The sequence below is a fragment of the Schistocerca americana genome, chromosome 7 (genome assembly GCF_021461395.2).
Source record: "Schistocerca americana isolate TAMUIC-IGC-003095 chromosome 7, iqSchAmer2.1, whole genome shotgun sequence".
Lineage (NCBI taxonomy): Eukaryota > Metazoa > Arthropoda > Insecta > Orthoptera > Acrididae > Schistocerca > Schistocerca americana.
In genome coordinates, this window is record NC_060125.1 from 226,545,384 (window position 1) to 226,556,818 (window position 11,435).

The 11,435-nt window shown below is 40.4% G+C and overlaps 1 protein-coding gene across 1 annotated transcript in view; it reads right to left on the reverse strand.

Annotated features, from left to right (window-relative positions):
- The window catches only part of LOC124622005, a 96,122-nt gene that overhangs the window by 83,746 nt on the left and 941 nt on the right, over positions 1-11,435 (reverse strand). The gene's annotated exons all lie outside the window — the stretch shown is intronic.

An 11,435-nucleotide genomic window follows, 5' to 3' on the forward strand; every position in this document is an offset into this window, starting at 1 on the left:
CTATGCCGGTCTACGACGTTAAAATCACAGTTCTTGAAGCGTTGAAACCACTCATGACACGTTCTTTCACTAACAGCATCCTTACCATACATACTCAAGAGAATTTGGAGGCTCAGCCACTGTTTTCTTCATATTGAAACAAAACAGTAACACCGCCCACAAATGACGAGAATGAGGCTCATAAACTGACATTTTCAATCAAGAGCAACTTTATGATGCAGACAAAAATCGACTAATGTTTGAATGAGGTTATATTGACAGGTCCAAGCTAACTGGTTGATGTCTCCGATCTGTTTCTTTCAACTACTACTTACCACTGTCGCCACCTATCGGCAAACGGCGGAAGAAAAGTTGTATAGCTTGTATTTTACTAGTTTTTGAGCTCTTGTTCTTTCTCTAGTAACAGTACACATGTCCGCCTCAGCAGCTGTGCAGTCAGTGTGGTGGATTGCTAGCCAAAGAAGCTCGGATTCAATTCCTGGCCAGGTCAGAGATTTTTTCCACTTGAGGGCTGGGTGTTGTGTTGTTCTCACATTTGTATTGTTATGACTGACATTCCACAATTGAGAGGTCTGTATGGGTATCCCCCCAAAGCACATCCAAATGCTCACGCCTGCACAATATTCATTGTTATACAGTTCTTTGTCTATTACTAGCTACAGAAGATAAGTGTCAGTTTTGTAGAATTACTAAAGTAAGGATGTTTGTATTAAGTTGTTCAAAATACGCAGCATAAAATAATAGGGCACAGTTAGGAACTTTTTTTTATTCGCAACTGGTACAGTTGGGAGAAAAATTATTTCATTGTCTGTCTACAAATTGCTGAAAGAAAACTACGCTATCACTAATTCTTTTAATATTCTTATAGTTGCTCCTGAAAGAGTGACATGCTTGTGAGCTCATAATTTTATGTTTCTATACAATGTTCTGGAATGGTATATACAACTGTCTCAAAACAGACTAGTAATTTGGTTTGTAGGAGGCAGGGGAAAGGAATGGAGTGAAATCTCAGTATAACAACAGTAATGTGAATGCATATTCCTCTCTTCTTCTTTCCTTCAACAGCTCTTCTTTGCAGGACATTCCTCTTCAATATATGTCTCAAGCTAAGACATTTACTTCATTCTTATCATTTTTATTACTTCTCTTTCTTCTAATCTCAAACATAATTCTTCATTCCACATTCTTAGTTAGTTCAAATTTAATTATTCTGCTCTACACCCACTATTCAAAACTATTAAGGTACTTTGCTCCTCTTACTTGTCTGTCCATAATTATTCACTGCTGTCAACAAACCTTTCTCCAAAAGCCCTTTAACCTCCATCTTCTTTCCTCCCAACCAAACTTCTAAGCACATAAGAGATTTTACTCGTTACTGGGACATTTTGATGAAACCTGTGTGTGTGTTGATTCTCATCAATTTGGTTTTTTCTACATTTATTTAATTCTACACTCTTTTTCATACTTTTACTAAGTCCACTCAATCATAAATTGTAGTTCTCCCTCCGATTCTGAAAACGCTGCTTGATTATCTGCATATTTCATTGTCTTTATCTTTCTCCTCGTCCGACTATACCTCTAGTTTTTCTCAGTGCTTTATCTGTTAGTTTCTCAACATATGAAATGAACAGATTGCTGCTCAGCACAAAGAGGATGTGGAGAGTGGTAAGCAGGCACATTTAAATAAATGACTGCTAGAAATCATCAGGTTTCAGTCTAAGTCCTTTCCCAAATATAACTCCCCCCCCCCCCCCCCCCCCCCCACACACACTCTCTCTCTCTCTCTCTCTCTCTCTCTCTCTCTCTCTCTCTCTCTCTCTCTCTCTCTGTCTCTCTCTCACACACACACACACACACACACACACACACACACACAGTGACTGTCACCTCCTGCCAAGATCAGACTTTTACTCCAATGTGTCTTCTCTATGTGGGTCGCAGCAATCTATCCATTTCATATTGTTCAAGCAATGGAAACTCCAGGTAGGAATATCAACAATGTAAAAAAGATAGGCTGCTATTTACCATAAAAAAAACACATTAAGTTGCAGACAGGCACAATGAAAGACACTTACATAAAGATTTCGGCCACAGCCTTCATCAGCAAAAGAGAAACACACCGTTCATACACACAAGCAAGCACACCTCACGCACACATGCCGGCTGAGTTGTTGGAGTTGGCAGTCGTGTGTGCTTTCTTGTGTGTATGAACTGCATGTGTTTCTCATTTGCCGATGAAGGCTGTAGCCGAAATCTTTATGTAAGTGTCTTTTAGTTATGCCTATCTGCAACTTAATGTGTTTTCTTAATGGTAAGTGGCAAACTATCTTTCCTAAGTTGTTGACATTCCATATTTTTGTTATTCCATCCTGAATTTTTCATTTTTTAATTTCTCAACGAGGCCAGCCTGGCCTCGGCAGCCAGGAACAATGGTTGCGCGCGCGCGCGCGTGTGTATTGTCTAACTAAAAAGAAGGCCTTTGGCTGAAAGCCTATTTGTTTAGCAGTCTATTTGTTGCACCTATCCATGACACACCACCACTATATGGGGAGTAATAATCATCCTTTTCATCCGGGATTTTCCACTGTTTCATTTTACCTCTTCCAATACCCATCTGACATGTTTTTTCATTGTCAATCCTTAATACCACTTTTTGTCTGATGTGCAGATCCTTTGTCAGTCTACTGCTCTTCCTGCCTATATCATCATATTTTAAATTTTTCAGGGCAACACCTCAAGGAAAGAAGACTGAGGTTCAACATACTGTCAACAATGAGGCCATTAGAGGCATTGGGAAAAGATGAGGCACCATCCATGCATTCAGCTTAAGTGATTTATGGAAAGCACAGAAAACAGAATCTGGATGGCTGGACAGATATTTTAATTGCCATTCTCCCAAATAACAGTCCAGTGTCATATCACTGCACCACCTCACCCAGTGCATACACCAGTCATCTCAAGTTACATGTCTTTTGCAGCCAATGAAACAGACGTATATAACTCTGTTAAATTTTAGCATTCTTGGTTGTATTGTCCATTGAAATTCAATGGAAACTTGTGATCCTTTTTCGTTCCTCATTGCAAACTCACTCTTGCCCACATTTCCATTAATTTTCAAACTTTCTGCATACAGGCCCACAGTTGACTTTTGTAATGTGGTATAAAAAAATTAATTGTCATACAATTTTCACATTCTTCAGAACTATGTTTCTCAGGTAAAGGAAATGCAATGGTTTTAACTAAATCTTTAGGCAAAATGTCCTTGTCACATACCAAACCAGACAATGATACTTTTAAGAACTTTGTTTTCGATTTTTTCTGTTTCTGTATGTACGCTTGGACTGATTGCAATACTAGTATCATCTGCAAAAAGAACTAATTCTGCTAGTTTCATACAAGATGGAAGATTGTTTACATATATGAGGAACAGAAATGGACCTAAGATTGAACTTGGGGACCCCATATGTGATTTCTCCCCAGACAGAATTACATCCCTAGACTATATTGCTCGAATTGATAAGTACAACTTTTTGCATTCTTTTGGTTAGATATGACATTATCTGTTGGTTGTCTCTGCCATCAAGCCAGTAAAATGTTAATTTATATTTAAGAAACAATTATTAAATGCATTTGCTACCTGTGACTCATCATTTATAGCCCTTCCATTCAATACTGCTGTTGTACTGTTCTGTTGTACAACCAACTGGACCTCTTTCTCTGGGGTTTCCTCAAAGAGATAGTGTGCAGACCAGAAACAACAAGGAAAGAAGAGCAAAGATTCACATTGTGACAGTGGTGATACGCCAGCAGGAATTTGGTAACTTACAATGTGAGATCAAGTGGTGTGCTGAGGCTTGTATTCATGCGAGAGAGGGACATTTCAAGCATCTGCCCCCACATGACAAAGACAAAACAAGGAGAGTGTCACATATTAATATAATACATATGTAACTCAAAAATGATAATGAATACGGAAAACTTTATTAAAATTTTTTGTTGCAAATAAGGTCCTCTTATCATTTCCCCAAGGGTTGAGCTTACCTTCTGATACGTCCTGTATTGCGGTTTCTGTCTCATAAACAAGTGCCTGGAAACTAATTTTTGTACCATGACAGTCTCATTTATTGTGGTTTTGAGGCAATAGCTATAACAATATTTTGCTACAATACTTAATGAGAACTACATGTGATGCCTTTCTGATAGCTGGGCATGTTTCAATTAACACCTGCAGAATTAACTGACACTGGTACAGTTAGTGTGACCATGACAAGTCTTTAGCCTGTTAAATCTACAATTTTCTTCTGAATACGCTTATTCTTTCCAAAACTCATTTATTCTTTTAAATCAGCATGTGGCTTCTTGCTATCCCCTGAATACGTAAGTATACTATGTACCCATTCTGCATTGTAACTTTTAATGGGGGCTGCTACGAGCAGTGGAATCAATGGACACTCGATGACCTCGGACATGTACCAGTATTGATTGTTTTCTAATCACTGTGAACCTTGCTCTGTTAATAATATTATGTGTGTAGTAGTGTAGTAGTAGAAACATAAAGCAAGTATGTGCTGCTCACAATGTTTCCAAGAGGACCACTAAAAGTGCCAAGATACAACTTTCAAGTATTCGGTATTGGTATCATCATTTAATTTTCTTTGTTAATGCATGGTTAATTACATGAATTGCAGCATTTGTATATTTAAGGAGTCTACTTATGGTGTATTTCACAGCTGTATCTTTCAGTGACTAATGTAATTTCATGATGTTGATGTTTTAGGATACTGCTACAGCTTTGTGTGTCATGCCTACAGACAATACAAAAATTCTCAATCCTTTCACTTTACTGACCAGTTGTTAGTTTTATCAAATCAGGAATTGGACAAAAATATGGTAAAACAAAAAGAAATGCATAGTTGAACATAAATGCAGGTCTAGTCAGCCTGCAGGTTGTACTCTTGTACTTTACCACGACCAGTACCTGTGCAATGTCTTCCATGTTGCAAATGTTATAGTTAGAACAGTGTTTGTGTACTTGTGAGTACATTATGTCAAAGCTAAGTGCATTTGAATGCAGGCAAATTGTTGGTGCCTTATGGTGTGTGCTTCCATAACTAAGGTAGCAAAAGTGTTTGCTATTTTGAGAGGCACCATATCAATGTTTTATACCGCATACAGGGAAAGGAGAAAAACATTATCAGCTAAGTCACAATGTGGAAAAGAGTGCTGAGTGATCATGACGGATGCTCACAGAAGAAGATTGTGATTGTAAATTAGAGGATGGTGGCAAATGTGGAAAAGAGTGCTGAGTGATGATGACAGATGCTCACAGAAGAAGATTGTGATCATAAATTAGAGGATGGTGGCAGCAGAACTGAATGTCGCACTCACGAGCCCTGTCAGCACCAAAACAACACAAATGGAGCTCCATAAGCAGAGAATTGCAGGGTGAGCTGTATTTTCAAAACCACTCATCAGCAATGCAAATGTCCATAAAGGAAAAACATGGTGCCGAAGCCATAAAACCTAAACTATGGAGCAGTGGAAGAATTTCATTTGGTCAGATGAGTCTTGTTTCACATTGTCTCCAAGTTCTGGCCAAGTTTACATCCCAAGAGTAAAACATGGTGGGAGTTCAGATATGATTTGAGCAGTCATATCAAGGTAGTCCATGGGTCTCATGGTGATGCTGTGTGTCCAAGATGAAATGGCCCCTGTTCACACAGTTTGCATCATACAGGACTAGTTTTGTGAGAATGAGGATGAAGTGTCACATGTCCCCTGACCACCACTGTCATCAGATCTCAATATTATTTAGCTTTTGTGGTCTGCTTTGGAGAGAAGGATGCATCATCACTATCCACTTCCATTATCATTATCTGGACTTGCCACTGATTTGCAGGAAGATTGGTATAAGGTTCCCCTGAAAATCATAAGACATCTATATTTATCCATTCCAAGATGACTGTAAGTTGTTTTGAATACTCAACAGTTTTCCTATACAGTACTGTGCTTAAGTGTGAGTAGCTCTTTCATATCTCATTTGGACTACACTGTGTTAAACGCTAACTGTCTTGTGGTGTGATCCTCCATTGATGGCCTACCCAAATTTGGAAACCATATTACATGAATGCCCCCGCATGAACCATGGACCTTGCCGTTGGTGGGGAGGCTTGCGTGCCTCAGCAATACAGATAGCCGTACCGTAGGTGCAACCACAACAGACGGGTATCTGTTGAGAGGCCAGACAAACGTGTGGTTCCTGAAGAGGGGCAGCAGCCTTTTCAGTAGTTGCAAGGGCAACAGTCTGGATGATTGACTGATCTGGCCTTGTAAAACTAACCAAAACGGCCTTGCTGTGCTGGTACTGCGAACGGCTGAAAGCAAGGGGAAACTACAGCCGTAATTTTTCCCAAGGGCATGCAGTTTTACTGTATGGTTTAATGATGATGGCGTCCTCTCGGGTAAAATATTCCGGAGGTAAAATAGTCCCCCATTCGGATCTCCGGGCGGGGACTACTCAGGAGGATGTCATTATCAGGAGAAAGAAAACTGGCGTTCTACGGATCGGAGGGTGGAATGTCAGATCCCTTAATTGGGCAGGTAGGTTAGAAAATTTAACAAGGGAAATGGATAGCTTAAAGTTAGATATAGTGGGAATTAGTGAAGTTCAGTGGAAGGAGGAACAAGACTTCTGGTCAGGTGATTACAGGGTTATAAACACAAAATCAAATAGGGGTAATGCAGGAGTAGCTTTAATAATGAATAGGAAAATAGGAATGCGGGTAAACTACTACAAACAGCATAGTGAACGCGTTATTGTGGCCAAGATAGATACGAAGCCCACGCCTACTACAGTAGTACAAGTTTATATGCCAACTAGCTCTGCAGATGACGAAGAAATTGATGAAATGTATGATGAAATAAAAGAAATTATTTAGATTGTGAAGGGAGATGAAAATTTAATAGTCATGGGTGACTGGAATTCGGCAGTAGGATAAGGCAGAGAAGGAAACGTAGTAGGTGAATTTGGATTGGGGGTAAGAAACGAAAGAGGAAGCCGCCTGGTAGAATTTTGCACAGAGCACAACTTAATCATAGCTAACACTTGGTTCAAGAATCATGAAAGAAGGTTGTATACATGGAAGAAGCCTGGAGATACTGACAGGTTTCAGATAGATTATATAATGGTAAGACAGAGATTTAGGAACCAGGTTTTAAATTGTAAGACATTTCCAGGGGCAGATGTGGATTCGGACCACAATCTATTGGTTATGACCTGTAGATTAAAACTGAAGAAACTGCAAAAAGGTGGGAATTTAAGGAGATGGGACCTGGATAAGCTGACTAAACCAGAGTTTGTACAGAGTTTCAGGGAGAGCATAAGGGAACAATTGACAGGAATGGGGGAAAGAAATACAGTAGAAGAAGAATGGGTAGCTTTGAGGGATGAAGTAGTGAAGGCAGCAGAGGATCAAGTGGGTAAAAGGACGAGGGCTAGTAGAAATCCTTGGGTGACAGAAGAAATACTGAATTTAATTGATGAGAGGAGAAAATATAAAAATGCAGTGAATGAAGCAGGCAAAAAGGAATACAAAAGTCTCAAAAGTGACATCGACAGGAAGTGCAAAATGGCTAAGCAGGCATGGCTAGAGGACAAATGTAAGGATGTAGAGGCATATATCACTAGGGGTAAGATAGATACTGCCTACAGGAAAATTAAAGAGACCTTTGGAGAAAAGAGAACTACCTGTATGAATATCAAGAGCTCATGTGGAAAACCGGTTCTAAACAAAGAAGGGAAAGCAGAAAGTTGGAAGGAGTATATAAAAAGGTCTATACAAGGGCGATGTACTTGAGGGTAATGTAATGGAAGTGGAAGAAGATGTAGATGAAGATGAAATGGGAGATATGATACTGTGTGAAGAATCTGACAGTGCACTGAAAGATCTAAGTCGAAACAAGGCTCTGGGAGTAGACAACATTCTATTAGAACTACTGATACATTGGGAGAGCCAACCACAACAAAACTCTGCCATCTGGTGAGCAAGATGTATGAGACAGGCAAAATACCCTCCGACTTCAAGAAGAATATAATAATTCCAATTGCAAAGTAAGCACATGTTGACAAGTGTGAAAATTACCGAACTATCAGTTTAATAAGTCATGGCTGCAAAATACTGACACGAATTCTGTACAGATGAATAGAAAAACTGGTAGAAGGCGACCTCAGGGAAGATCAGTTTGGATTCTGTCGAAATGTTGGAACATGTGAGGCAATACTGACCCTACGACTTATCTTAGAAGATAGATTGAGGAAAGGCAAACCTACTTTCCTAGCATTTGTAGACTTAGAGAAAGCTTTTGACATTGTTGACTGGAATACTCTTTTTCAATTTCTGAAGGTGGCATGGGTCAAATACGGGTAGCAAAAGGCTATTTACAATTTGTACAGAAACCAGATGGCAGTTATAAGAGTTGAGGGGCATGAAAGGGAAGCAGTGGTTGAGAATGGAGTGAGACAGGGTTGTAGCCTATCCCCGATGTTATTCAATCTCTATATTGAGCAACCAGTGAAAGTGACAAAAGAAAAGTTCAGAATAGGAATTAAAATCAATCGAGAAGAAATAAAAATTTTGAGGTTTGCTGATGACATTGTAATTCTGTCAAAGACAGATGTCCATCTTATATCCTCCTTTCAAGACACTGTCCATTCCGTTGAGCTGCTCTTCCAGGTCCTTAGCTGTCTCTGACAGAATTGCAATGTCATCGGCGAACCTCAAAGTTTTTATTTCTTCTCCATGGATTTTAATACTTACCCCGAATTTTTGTTTTGTTTCCTTTATTGCTTGCTCAATATACAGATTGAATAACATCAGGGAGAGGCTACAACCCCACTGCTTCCCTTTCATGCCCCTCGACTCTTATAACTACCATCTGGTTTCTGTACAAATTGTAAATAGCTTTTCGCTCCCTGTATTTTACCCCTGCCACCTTCAGAACTTGAAAGAGAGTATTCCAGTCAACATTGTTAAAAGCTTTCTCTACATCTACAAATGCTAGAAACGTAGGTTTGCCTTTCCTTAATCTATTTTCTAAGATAAGTCGTAGGGTCAGTATTGCCTCACGTGTTCCAGTATTTGTTCGGAATCCAAACTGATCTTCCCCGAGGTCGGCTTCTACCAGTTTTTTCATTCGTCTGTAAAGAATTCATGCTAGTATTTCGCAGCCGTGACTTATTAAAATGATAGTTCGGTAATTTTCGCATCTGTCAACACCTGCTTTCTTTGGGATTGGAATTATTATATTCTTCTTGAAACTTGATCCTAAGGTAACTAAATTATTAGATATTATAGTTCAGGAGCTGCAGACCATAATCACTCATTTCCATGAATTTCCGTTTATTGCTGCTCAGCTTAAAAGGTAGGAAGATCTTAGGCTAGCCAATTTTCCCATATTTCCCCTGTAGCAAACTTCACAAAACAGCACAAAATAATGGACGTCACGCCAGCAGTATGAGAAGCCCTTGATCCCTCTCGTAGAATTATTTGTCCTGTTTTGCTCCTGTCATCCAGCGTAGTAGTTTGCGGGAGCTCGGGTAGCCGTGTTTGTCTTGGTGGCAGCTCCCCCCCCCCTCCCCCCCCCCCCCCCCCCACACAGTGCTCGTTTATCCGCCAGACCTCCTGGTCAGTAACCCCTTTCCAACTCTCTGGGAAGCTCTCGCAGCTGCAAGTTGCTCTGCAAACAGACGAGTGGGGTGGAAAACGAGGAGCGCGGGGGAGATCAGATCAATCAACTCATCCCGGCAAGTAGGAGCGCAGGCTGACAGCCTCGCCTCGCTAGAAGCTCTCTGCAGCCTCCAACTCCGAGGTGAGCTGAACTAAGGTGAGGAAGCGGCCAGACTCCGAAAGCAGCCTCAGAGTAGGCAGCATCAGTAGCAGGGTCCGCCATACTTCTTTTGGGTTGTCACAGCAAAGCTTCTAGAGTCAGTCCCACATACGTGTACTATCACCTATAGAGGTACTCAAGGTACCCTCCGCCACACACTGTCAGGTGGCTTGCGGAGTATGGATGTAGATGTAGATGAAAGGACCTGAAGAGCAGTTGAACGGAATGGACAGTGTCTTGAAAGGAGGGTATAAGATGAACATCAACAAAAGCAAAACGAGGATAATGGAATGTAGTCGAATTATGTCGGGTGATGCTGAGGGAATTAGATTAGGGAATGAGACACTTAAAGTAGTAAATGAGTTTTGCTATTTGGGGAGCAACATAACTGATGATGGTTGAAGTAGAGAGGATATAAAATGTAGACTGGCAATGGCAAGGAAAGCATTTCTGAAGAAGAGAAATTTGTTAACATTGAGTATAGATTTTAAGTGAAGTCCTTTCTGAAAGTATTTGTATGGAGTGTTGCCATGTATGGAAGTGAAACATGGACAATAAATAGTTTGGACAAGAAGAGACTAGAAGCTTTCAAAGTGTGGTGCTACAGAAGAATGCTGAAGATTAGATGGGTAGATCACACAACTAATGAGGAGGTACTGAATATTACTGGGGAGAAGAGGAGTTTGTGGCACAACTTGACTAGAAGAAGGGATCGGTGGGGCGACAGAAGCGTCCGATCCAATGCGTCGGCTTTGACCCGTGACGTAAGGATGTTGTCGTGTGTGACGTCATGACAGCGCAGAGTTTGGTTTGAGTGTGGCTGTCTCCAGTTCTGTTTTATCTTATTTTATTTACTTTTCTGATCTGTTCGTTCTATCTCGTGAGATTTTTTTTTAAATTTAAAAACTCTTATTACTTATTTTAATTATGTTTCCTCGAATTTCTGTTTTAGTTTATTATATTTTATCTTTCTGATCTGTTCGTTCTATCCCGTGAGATTTTTTTTCTTAAAAAAGGCAAAAAACACTAATCAGCTACTGAAGCATCTTTATCTTCTATGGGTTGCAGGGGTTACGGCCCCTGAGGAGGTGGGTGGGTATTCATGCATGGCTGTCTTCACTTACACGTTGCAGCTACGCAAGGCGTCTAAATTTGTTTACTATATTTAGTTTGCCCCCCACCCAAAACACCCCATTTCCCGCGCTTGGCCCGTTAGTGTCATTAGGCTTCTTGCGGAAAGTGTGTGTGTTTGTTTTTGTTTCCGCCATATTTGTGACGTCATGGGTCAAAGCAGACGGGTGGGATCGGACGCTTCCGTATCGGTTGGTAGGACATATTCTAAGGCATCAAGGTATCATCAATTTAGTATTGGATTGCAGCGTGGAGGGTAAAAATCGTAGAGAGAGTCCAAGGGGTGAATACACTAAGCAGATTCAGAAGGATGTAGATTGCAGTAGTTGTTCAGAGATGAAGAACCTTGCACAGGTTAGAGTAGCATGGAGAGCTGCATCAAACCAGCCTCTGGACTGAAGACTATAACAACAGCTCCA